Source organism: Camarhynchus parvulus, chromosome 7 (genome assembly GCF_901933205.1).
Source record: "Camarhynchus parvulus chromosome 7, STF_HiC, whole genome shotgun sequence".
Lineage (NCBI taxonomy): Eukaryota > Metazoa > Chordata > Aves > Passeriformes > Thraupidae > Camarhynchus > Camarhynchus parvulus.
In genome coordinates, this window is record NC_044577.1 from 6636459 (window position 1) to 6648563 (window position 12105).

The 12105-nt window shown below is 39.6% G+C and overlaps 1 long non-coding RNA gene across 1 annotated transcript; it reads left to right on the forward strand.

Moving 5' to 3' along the window:
- Positions 1-7119: 7119 nt before the first annotated feature.
- On the forward strand, positions 7120-12043 carry LOC115905589. Its single transcript, XR_004060873.1, has 3 exons — positions 7120-7220; positions 11256-11439; positions 11909-12043. It is a non-coding gene; the product is annotated as an uncharacterized LOC115905589 (long non-coding RNA).
- Positions 12044-12105: the final 62 nt, after the last annotated feature.

Consider the following 12105-nt stretch of genomic DNA (forward strand, 5'->3'; position numbering starts at 1 on the left):
AGATGGGACAGTCCTGTGTTTGTGAACTTTTGCCCCAGGAAGAAAGAGAGTAAAGGAAAGAGGAGAAAGTACAAGAAATGCTTAGTAATAATTACTTATTGTACAGTATTACCTTGCAATGATTGTTTTGCTCAGGCATATGTGAATAATATTAATGGAAATGGTCTCAGAGTAATTCAAATATAACATGTAGGTGTAATTTTGAAAATTGCCACTGGATGTTTGTATCATTTTTGGGTTGGTTCCTTTTTCTTAGTCACAGTACACAGTGTGACAGAATGGCCACTAGACTATAAATGATGTCATAGATTAAATTGCATTCTATAAACAGAAATTTACACCCTGTACTTTCAACTGAATGGAAAAATCATTTAAAATTTGCCATAAAGAATCAGCACTTTCTATATGTTAAAATCTACTTTGCAGTCTTGGAAAATTAAATTCATAGGGTTTGTGAAGGTGTCTTAGAGTGGTCTGAAATTTAGATGAGAAGGTAATAAATTCAAGGGTAATCATTTTTCTGTGCAGTGAGGTTAAGTGCTCATCTACTTTAAAGCATGAACTTGGTTGCAGAATATTTTAACTTTTGATGGTTTAGAATTCCCTGTGCACCTTGGCTGCCATTAATGCAGGATGTTGGTGTTCATTGATATATTTTTTTATATCCTCTTTCATAACTGGCAATATCCCACTGTTTCACGCACAGTGAAGTCATTAAGACTTCCACATGTGGTTAGGAAGGAAATTCTTTCTACAGAGGTTTGTACATGAAATCTGTTGGTGGGTTTGTTCATTCCCTTATGTTCTCTGAAATATGCCTTATTACTTTGCAGCACCCTAGCAGGGTAATCCTCTCTCTAAAAATCCATTGACACCATTCCCCAACCATTGCAAGCTGCCCACAGGTTTTCACCATAACCCCTGAGGCACAGCCAGCACAAGGCAGCTGGGGATGACCTGAAATTAGTGCTGAAGGCAGAGACACTTCCACATTCAAATCCTCCAGCTTCCAGTACCAAGCTGCTCAGGTCCAGGATACAGCCCATGAAGAAGCTGGGAACAACTTTCCATCCTTCAAGGTAATCACCAAAAGTAAGTGCTATTTTAGGATAAGGCTTAACTAACTTGACTTTGGACGCTGCTGGCCTCTTTCAGAGTTCAGTTTCCAGTACCAAACTCAGTGCCTGTGTTTGTTTCCGTGCACTGTTTGATATCAGGTCCACTATACCAAATAGCATGAATATTGTAGGTTTTCCAAGAGCTTTATGCCTAAAATTTTTTGTATTAGTGAAACCAGCTCCTTCATGGAGTATCAGTTTTTAGTTCTGGAAAACACTTGTTTAGTAGGGAATAACATGTATAAAAATTGTTGAGTCATAATCATTTAGGGGCTTTGGTGACCAATGACCCCTAGTTTTTTTCACTGCAGCCTGATGCCATGGAGAGGCCCCTCTGATACTTTTATTTTCATTAACAAAGCCCCACATTTACACTGTGAAGATTTCCAGCATTGCAGATTGCAATGAGAATGAAAGATGTTGGTACTGTACTTTCTCAAACACACACAGCCCCTCCATGGAGCATTCTGCTCATGTGGATACCCTCTTCAAGAACTTCATGGCATTGTCTGGTCACTTGTTCAACAAAGGTAAGTTTAAAGAAGTTTAATTTGTGTAACCAGGCTCAGACTTTGTGCCAAAGTGACTCAGGTAACCACTGAAACGTTTTCAGCAGGAAAGGGCCAAGAGGGTGGGAGGTTTGGTAAAGAACATTTGTAAATCTGATTACTTCCACTCTAGAATTCATAAATTCCAGCAGCATAAAAGGTGTTAATTTAAGGGTGCTCCCAGTAAAGGATAGACAACTTTTAAGCATTAGATTAATTATCAGTCCTAATTGTGCAGCTAAGAACTCTAATAGGCAGAAACAGAACAATTTCTAGTCAGCCGAACTTTTGAGAAAGTTTTCAAGCTTGTTACTCTAAATTAAATGAGCATTTTTCAAATGCAACCAAATGTTCTGAATTAAGGTCAGAAGATTAAAAAAGTAGTGACTAGAAAAGTGGAACAAAGAAAGCTGTTTTCTGTGGCTTGGTTTCTTATAGAAGACAAAGCACTGATTACAAAGGGTCGTTGACATGGTGGCAGGACATGAAAGAGTTGCATTGAGGATTGGAGCTACTTTCAATAACACAGCTGGAATGACTTTAATAGAACTCTCAAAAAAGCTTTTTGGGATATTTGGAACTTGCATGTTCTCTTCATTTAAGGTATATTAAAAGGTTCTGCAAATACATTCAGTACTACTTAGCCTTATAGTCTATGGATAGCATAACAGAACTCTTTAATTTCCATGGGAATATTCTTATGCTTATTTCGTTGTGAGTTTCAGATGAAAGTTTGTGTTTCTTGGGGTTTTCATAAACATATGGTTTAAAACATTTTAAATGAAAATACAGTGTAAAAGCTGCTCATGTGAGCACTTAATTCTGGGAAAGAAAAACAAAGGTTGAGGTTTAAGATAGTGTTAAGATCTTTGACAGTGATTTCTTGTAAATGGCTTTACCTTTTTGAATGTAGAAATACGAATTATACAAGAAATTCATAATGGTTTTATTAGGCTGGTACATATTGTTTAGAAGTAAATAACATATGTTGGCTTTGTATAATACTGCATCAGTTGTGACTGGCCATGACTGGGTTATTCAAGCTCTCTCATTCATTTTAGCCAATTAGTTTGGCTGCTTATCAGGAAGTGACTTCAGTAAGGAAGCACAGTAATTCAATTATCAAGCACTCCTTTTCTTACCCTTCCAAGAAAATGCACATGAACTCAATGTAAGAAAAACATTTATTTGCAGCTTCTTGTCTGTGATAACTCATTATGTTACATGCAGCATGATTCACTGCAGAACGCTTATCTGTCATGGAGGATGGGAGGAGGAAAATGAAAAATTCTAACACCACCTAAAATACATCATTGCCTTGTAGGCAGTGAGACCATTTCCAGGAGGAATAGCTCAGTTATCTGTTTGGAGGAAATTCCTCCAGCCCGTGGGCCTTGTACCCTTTGCTCCTGATCACCTTGAGACATGCAATTAGAAAATCTCCAGCTTGGGAACCATATTGCCCTCAGGGCAGCTCCTGCTCCTTGTGAAAAATTCAATTTGGATTGCTGAAATTGTAATGTGTCCTCTGAATATTATTGTTAATGCATTTTAAGAAACTGAAATAATGATAAGGATTGGAGAGTGTTCAGAGCATTTCACAGTCATTGGTCAAAGTTCACTCTCTCTTGCTCTCAGTGAGAAGGAAAAAATTAATATCAGACTAAATTCACAACATTGCATGCCAGGCAACAGAAGTATCACTCCTAAGAGAAAGTCTAGCTTTGGAGAGAACTTCAGATGTCTGTGAGTAATTTTTTGATGGTTTTTATTGTCTTTATTTCACACATAAATTCACAAAAAAGAACTATCCATACTTTGGGTTGGAAAAGACCAGTGTCAACTTCAGCTGTATTTTTATTCAGGAAGACTAGATGTCTTCACTCTGCTTTGAGTGCTGTGCATGGCTTCAACATGCAACTACCTGATGGAAGATCACCCTTTGTATTGCAAAAGTTCGAAAGAACTTCTTATTTTTTTAATATCAATTTATAGCAGAGGGACACTCTAGTGGTTTTTTTGTGGTTCAGAGTACATAACCTCTCCAATGCGCTTTTCATGCATGCTCAGCAATGGGCCAGCAAGGTGTGTGAAGTAGCCATGCTACAGGTACCATGAAGAAAGCTGCAAGCTGAGCCTAGAACTCCTGTGTCCACAGCTGGACATTGATCATTCTGGGCAGAAATACAGAGAAACAAGAATGGGCACTTAGCTGTAGGAGAGAACAAATTTATCCAAAGGGCTGTGTTGTATGAACAGATTCAAAATAATTAAATAAGTAAGAAAGGGAAGACTTTCCCTCCTTTAAAACTAGGATTTGAAAGATGCTATCTCAGATATCTTTCCAAGTTGGTGTTTTTCTGTACTAATTTAAAGAAACAGGCAGAATACTAATTTGTGTCTTTTTGGACTCTGTCTTGTGGCTATGATTTGCCAACTTCTCCACTTCAAATACATTTGTCCTATGTTCAGCACCATGAGAGTGTGGGGATTTATTCAGGAATCTGAAAGAGGAAACAGATCATTGCAGAGGCTCAGGGCAACATAGGCAAGAAACAGGAATATCAACCCATAGTGTGGGTTCTCTGCTCGCTTTTTCTACCTCTGTTGGGGTCAGGATTGAAGGCACTCAAGACGATGGTTCATGTTGAGACTCAGGTGTTTATTGTTTCTTTTCAGTGTCACAGCCTCATAGCCTTATTAAGTCTTTCATTAGCAAGGCACAAAATGTCTAACTAGCTCTTGTTACAAGGTCTTTTAAGGCTAAAGTATCCAATTAAAAAAATGAAACCTAAATTATTTTTCCTTTTAACCCAATAACTGATCACTTGAAGCCCAGTGTGGAACTTTCTGTCCAGTTACAAAATATCACCCAAACCCGTGAAGAAGAAGGTGAAGAAGAACAACCTGTCTCCACCCTAAAACCTCTGTCTTCCTTCATATTTATTACTATATTCTAAAACCTCAAACTCTGAGTTTTCCACCCTGTGATTTTACATACTTCTAACCAACTACACACCCGTAATCCCAGTGATATCAAGCAATTTTGGAAACCCTCTCCACAGCCCCAGATCAAATGCAGTGCTCTCCTGCGAGTCTGTGCCCCTCAGCACAGAAAGCAAAAAATTCTCAGCATCCAGGGTTCCACCAGGTAGCTAAAGGATCATGGAATTAGTGCTACTGAATATCAGGATCTGAGGAAAGAGGTGAGTGTGCAGGTTTCTGAGCACGCAGATTTGCAGATGTCTGAGTGGGCAGATTTGCAGGATTCTGAGCATGCAGGTTTCTGAGTGTGGAGATTTGCAGATGTCTGAGTGTGCAGATGTCTGAGTGTGCAGATGTCTGAGTGTGCAGATGTCTGAGTGTGCAGATGTCTGAGTGTGCAGATTTCTGAGTGTGCAGATTTCTGAGTGTGCAGATTTGCAGATTTGTGAGCGTGCAGATTTGTGAGCGTGCAGATTTGCAGATTTGTGAGCGTGCAGATTTGTGAGCGTGCAGATTTGCAGATGTCTGAGCATGCAGATGTCTGGGTGTGCAGATTTGCAGATTTGTGAGTGTGCAGATTTCAGATTTCTGAGCATGAAGATTTCTCAGCATGCAGATTTCTTTACATGCAGATCTGCAGGTTTCTCAGCATGCAGATTTCTCAGCATGAACGTTCCTGAGCATGCAGATTCCTCAGCATGCAGATTTGCAGGTTTCTCAGCATGCAGATTTCTTTACATGAAGATTTGCAGGATTCTCAGCATGCAAGTTTTTCAGCACACAGATTTGTGGTGGGTCCTAGCGGTGTCGCTGCCCCGGCTGCCGGCGCAGCGGTTCCCTTGGAAGGGAGCCCTGGTGGAGGTTTGTGCCCAAGGGAGCTGCATGAATCAGCAATCTGCCACTGCTGCTTTGGAGGAATGAGAGCTGGGCCGAGCTCCTGGTGAGCAGGGTGAGTGGTTTTGTTACTGGGACAACAGGGGTAAACTTCAGCTGTGTGCAGACCTTTCCAAGGAGAATACTGGCCCAGTCCAGCTGGGAGCAGAACTGGACTCATGCAGCTTGTGCATCACAGACACGAACAAATCCTAGTGCTGTTGTGATCAGATGGAGAAAAATATTTGTCATCTAATTGGGTTGGGCTGGGGCAAAGAAAGTCTGGAGTCATGGACAAGCCACATTGTTTGAAATTGTCTGAAAAGACAAAAAAAATCTTTTGTAAAAATTATCTTGGCAAATTCCTCTCATTTCCAAGAGCAGGCAGATGAGTGTTTTAGATATAAAGCATGACTCACAAATTGAATATAAACCTGGAATGTTTTAAGGATTTCAATGTACTGACTAAAAGGACAAAGCCCAAAGCATCTCTCTGTTTTGAGTGACATCAGAAAACATGAAAAAATACAAAATATTTTGATTTTCTGTTCTGTATTTTATCCTAGCCTTTTCAAAATAATGAACCTTTTCCTTACAAAACAATTTCTTAAGGAAAAATTTCCACTTGTTGTAAAAGTAAACAATTCTTTCCTTCACTATTTCCTTAATATTTGGGAACTACAATTCTGTAGTTCCCAAAAAAAAAAGGTAGTTGGTCGATTTTCTTAGAGGGGAGTTTAGTTACTGTATTTCATGGTGGAAATGCAGTTCAGTCTGTAGCATTTGTTTAACTGCCAATGCCTGTGCTTTTGTGCATTTGCAAAATACGCATTCACCCACTCACACAGGTTTTGAGTGACACAGTTCTTGAAGGCTTATAAGCTTTCTCTAGCACTTTTTTTTTCATTCTTTCAAGCAACCCAGATATCTTCACCATCTTTGCCTAGAAAATTTATATTTGTGACTCTTTGCTGAATGGTGGGCCATACCAGTTATGGAGGCACATGGCAAGTGGACAAGAACAGTAATTTTTAACACCAAATTAATAAACAAGGACCTAATACTAGAAGATGCTGATTTACAGATTCAAAATATGCCCTGGACTGCTGGAGAGCTTTGTTTAGTTTCCCCATTTGCTACTGATGGGACAACTCTGCTTGGACATCTGCCAGAGTAGATATTCCAGAAAAAATACTTCATGGTTTAAAATATTTTCTTCCAACATAAATAAAGCAATTTAAGTAAAAAAATCTCCCCAAACCTATTTTTATTCTGGAGGAAGAGTGTTCTCAGTGGCAGTAGCTAGTCTAGAATAGCTATTGTGCTAAACTGCCACCGTATGAAGGGAGCAATTGCTGATGGGTACTGCTACAGATTTAAAAAATAAACCAAAACATTAAAAATTATATTAGCTGTTGAAAAGGACATCTTGGCTCTTGGGACAGAGCCAAGATAGACTCAAAGGAGGCAAGATAGCTAAATAAACTAAATATTTCAACAGTAAAAGAGCAGAATATGTTTGGCCCTGTTCAAATTCGCAGGAGAGGTGAAGGTCTCAAGGAACTTTTCTCTTGCAGATGTTCCTGTGTGGCTTACAGGAAAGAAGAGAATAATCCAGTGTCAGCGGAAAGAGGACCCCTGAACAAGTTTACTTGCAGGATGGCTGGGTGCTCAGAGACCTGCACTGAACTGACAGGTAAAAATGGCTCTGGTCATGAGTGTTTATGGCTGAGAGTTCAGCTCCTCCTCTCTGAGCTCCGGCAGGGCACATGCAGCTCTGCAAGGCTGGGTGTGCCTGGGGCTCACAGCTCCTTGGGAGTGCAGCCTTCAGAGGCACTCAGGCTCACCTGCAGGTGAATTAACTCTGAGCCTCAAAGCAGAGTGCTGTGATTTTACTGACACATCGTTGGAGAGGCTAAGATACTGTCATTTCCTATCACGTGACTATGCTGAGTATTTACAGATAAGAAAGGGAGCTTTCAAAAATATAGTGACAAGATCAACGCAAATGGGGAGAAGAAAATTCTTTTTTTCTGAATTTTCTGTCATCACTAAAATGAGAACATGTTGTTCTCAGCATGCATTTGTTAGTGAGAGGATCTCCTGTCCTCAATTTTTAAACAGTTATTTACACTTCACATGAGGAAAAGTCTGTTGGGCCTATCTCTGCATTCAAAAGAACATACTAGCTGATATTTAATGTATCTTTAGTATGTCCTTTGAGCTCTCTTGTTTGAAAAATTGAGTATGAAAATGGTGATGCAGAAATACCTGCCAGCATCCTCCTTTAAATTCAAACATCTCTCTTAAGCAAAGAAGTGTAATTTTGGACCTGCAATTGTCACACAGTGCAGATAATGCACTGATCAAAATCACACTGGGTCTAGAAAAGGAGATTCACTGCAGTACCCTGATGATGATGGCAATGAGGCTGCACTGATAAAAACCCTTTAATCTTGGCAACAAGGGAACCCATTTTTGCCAGGTACCTCTCTGTTCTTTCCTATTGTGTCCTGAAGCCAGATGTACATGTAATGATTTCAGTACATCACACCTTTCAGTTCATCATGGGCCTGAGAACATAACACAAAAGGCCAGGAAAAGGTAATAATTTCAGTGTCAGTTTTCAGAAGGCACCATTAAATTGATTCTTTCATTGTGTACTTTAATGTACTTCAGAGCATATTTTCTCCCTTTGTTGTAATACACATTCTCCTGTACATGTCAATTATTTGACACTTGAAGGAAATTTTGATTCTCCAAGTGTTCCTTGCTAAACACACAGCATGTCCATCAGAGTGCACAGCTACCTTGCCCTTGGTTAGAGGACACACCCCTATCAAGAGTTTTAAAACCTGATGATTTTCCTGCCTGTAGGTGATATTGCACTTTCAGAGGCTGCTTCAAATAAGTGCTGTAAAAGAAAGAAATGTATAGGACTTCAGCAAAGATATGGACAGAGGCCATACAGGAGAGTTAACTGAACAGAGAGTCAGCTGGGCAAATGCAAAATAAATTGGAAAAATGACAGATTCCAACTCATTTTGCATTTGACCAGCTGACTTCACATGTGGTTGTTAAGAACAGTAATTTTCTTCTTCCCAGTGGTTGTTAAGAAGTTGGTGAATGAAACATGCCAAAAAGGTGTTCCATGGGCAGACTGCATGGATGCTGCTGGCTTGTGAAAATGGTAACAGCGCTAGTTCAAGGAGTAGGTGGAAGCAAGCAGGGAAAACTTGCTTCTTCAGTTCTATTTATTTAATGGTGCACACCCACCTGTATTTAACCCAAACTCACACTAGTCCTCTACAATTTACTTAGTTCCAGTTCAGAGGGAACCACTACTAGCCTAATCATTCTATAGATTATTGCTTTCAGATGCAACCAAAGGCGAGTTTATTAAGAAAGAATTTTCAGTCTTTAAAAAGGTCATGATCAGTTCAGGACTGTTAGGATGGTCTGGATGTCTTATCCAAACTGCTCCACTTAAGTCTATGGGAACCTTCCTATCCAGCCTAGACAAAGAAGACAGTATTTAATTCTACACTAAATGTCTCTGACAGTAAGTATTGCTTTAACAAAAATAAGAATGATTTCTTTGTCTCGGCACTCATTGTTGGGAACTGGGCTGGATGGCTAAGGAATTCATCATGTAGAATCATTGTAGATAAAGCCAGATGATATCATGTTGTGCATAAAAGAAGGGAAATTAAGGAAAGAGAAGGCAAAAGAGATGTGTGGAGTTGCTACCCCATCCTTTCTGCTAAGTGGGCTGTGCCCACTGCTGCTAATGGAGGAAGCCCCAGGCTCCTTCTTAATTTTTTTTTTTTTTCTCTCATCAGCATGTCTGTGTCTGGAAAACCAGTGGGGAGTGTCTGCAAATAGATGGGTGTGCAATTTTTCCTTATTCTAAATTGCAATCAGGACAGAAGAGAGACTGTTTTTGGAATTCTTCAATCAGAGACAGTCTCTTTCTGTACAAGCATCTCTTTTATTCACTTTCTCTTTGGTTTGTGCTTTTTTTTGGTCGGTTTGTTTGTTTTGTTTGTTTTTGTAGCACTGCTCTATAAGCTTTGCATACATGTTGTCTCTGGTCAGAATCTCAGAATGTTCTGGGCTGGAAGGGACCCACAAGGACCATTGGGTCCAGCTCCAAAGGGAATGGTCTGTCCAGGGATTGAGCCCATGACCTTGGTGTTACTTGCTCTCAGTGTGCTCTGTATTGCAGTAATTCTATGCTTTATTTATTTTATGCTTCTGCTGGATTGGGAATAGGATAAATTCCTAGATTTGCCTGGCTTTTAATTTGCAGCCATCACTGCATTAGGAACTGTTGGGGATTCCTGCTCCCACCAGTCGTTTCAACAGCACTAAAAGGCAAAAACAAGGAGTGCTTGAGGATAAAGTCAGAGATTCCACAGCTCTGCAGGGAGAGTCCAGCCGGAAGCCAGCTCTGTGCATTCTTCCTTGCAGGAAGGAGCAATGCCAGTTATCCCCCAGTGCCAGAACAACTTTGCCTGGGAAATGAGAGAGGTAAAGGCTCTCTGAGGCTGCACTTCCTTCATCCCTGTGCCATGAAACTCAGGGAGTGCTGCTGACTGCCCCCCTGCACTGCTTCTGGCATAGCTGGGAAAGGATGCTGGGCTGGAGCAGTTTCCATCTCCAGTTTCCATCTTTAGAGATGGCTGGTGGAAAGGAAAGCATCTTGCAGAGCACAGAGAAATGCTGGGGCCTGGCCTTTGGTGAATACTAAGAAATGGGAGGAAGATTTTATTGGAAATAATAAAAATCATGCCAGTGCTGGAGAAATATTGAGACCTGAGGTGATGGGAAAGACAGTAAGGTATAAAACTCAAAATTTTTTGCTGGAATTTAAATAGAAAGTATATTTTACCATTTTAAATGCTTGTACTTCTAAAAAAAACCTCACTTTACATAGCTTAAAAGGTAAAAATCTTTTTCCATTATATAATGAAAACATAATTATATAATGAAAACATAATTATAAGTAGTGCTGTTGTTGTCTGCAACAAAAACACATTTAGAGAGTTTTGCTACTAGCATGTTTCTATTTTTGCTTTCAATATTTTCATTATTTCTGTGAAAGCTTCCTGATTGAACCCTCTTCTCTCAGATTTTTTACACATGAATTGCAGATCATTCTAATAAGCTTTTTAATTACAGCTAGAGAAGACTATTTAGAGCACTCCTGACTGTTAGAAACAAGTCCATGTGGGGAAAAAGAAGATGTAATTAGCTTTACATGAAAAATAGCTGCTGTCATTTTCCACTGACAGAAGGAAAGGAAAACAATTTCTACACCTCATAGAACATACACACTTGGACTGGAAAGGACTGTTTGGCTCATAGTCCTTACCTTGAGTTTATCTGAAATTTAACTAGTTTTACTACAGGTATTTGCTATGAAAATTTTGAAGGCATTGATATTCTAACTTTCTAAGTTCTTGTAGCAAGTCCATTGCATCATCCAGATAAAGAGTATCCCAGTTATTTTAAATGGAGATGGTTTTTGTAAGAGGGTTGGCAATATGAAAAATAAGACGCTGCCACTGCAGTGTGCTATAACCCATGGAATAGTATAAAGAAATAATAAACTAGTAAAAATAAATAGTGAAAATAAAAAATACTAAAATAATATAAATAAATAAACTTGAGGAATCTTCAGGTCAGCTCAGACTGAGAGCTCTTGCTGTGAATTTTCTTGTTGCAGATCCTGAAGTATCTCTGGTGGCTGAATGCCTGCAGGCTCTGGAAGCAAACCCTGGAGTAAGGAAATTCTTACTGTAATCCTCTGCCCAAACTCTGCCCGAAGGAGCCAGCGCTTGAGCACAGCTGCTGGAGTGCAGTTGGCATGCCAGGATGGGAGTTCCTTGTGAGGAACAGGAAAAGGCCAGGTATGGGCCCTTCTGTGGCTGCAGATGCCTCCAGGACACCCTGCCAAATGCACTTTGGAGATGTCTACTAAATGTGCATGTATCTGGCTCCTTTTCAAGGTTAACTAAGGAAAATGTGATTGAGTATTTGTGTTCCTAGCTCTTCTCAGGTCTACATCCAGGGGAGTGCAAGGGACAAAGTCATTATAATTTCTCTAAGTCTATAAATATGTGGTTTAAAGGTAGCAATGCTCTGTTTTGAAAAGTTTTTACACATTAAAAAAAAAATAGGCCCAGAACAGTTTATTCTGCTTTTTGTCCCCTTTGCTCTAATTCCCTCATATCTAGCAATGTTCTTTTATCATCATGTTTATTGTGTTAACTCTCTTATAGCTATTACTGCTTAGTGCAATCTATTTTTTTTTGTAGCATCTGAATATTTTTCCCTACTAATGCAGTATTTTGTTTTCTTAAATATTTATATGCAAAGCTACTGGAGATACAGTGGGCTGTGACAAAATGGAACAGCTGTCTGTGGACTTCACTGCGTCAGACACCACCACTTTACAGTGATCCCTGTCCAACGCATGGAGAACCTTTGGGAGGAGTTTCTCTGCTACAGGCCAATGTTTGTCACCTTTCATTTGCAAATATCAAGGTGAGGAACCAAGCAAAAACGTGGATACT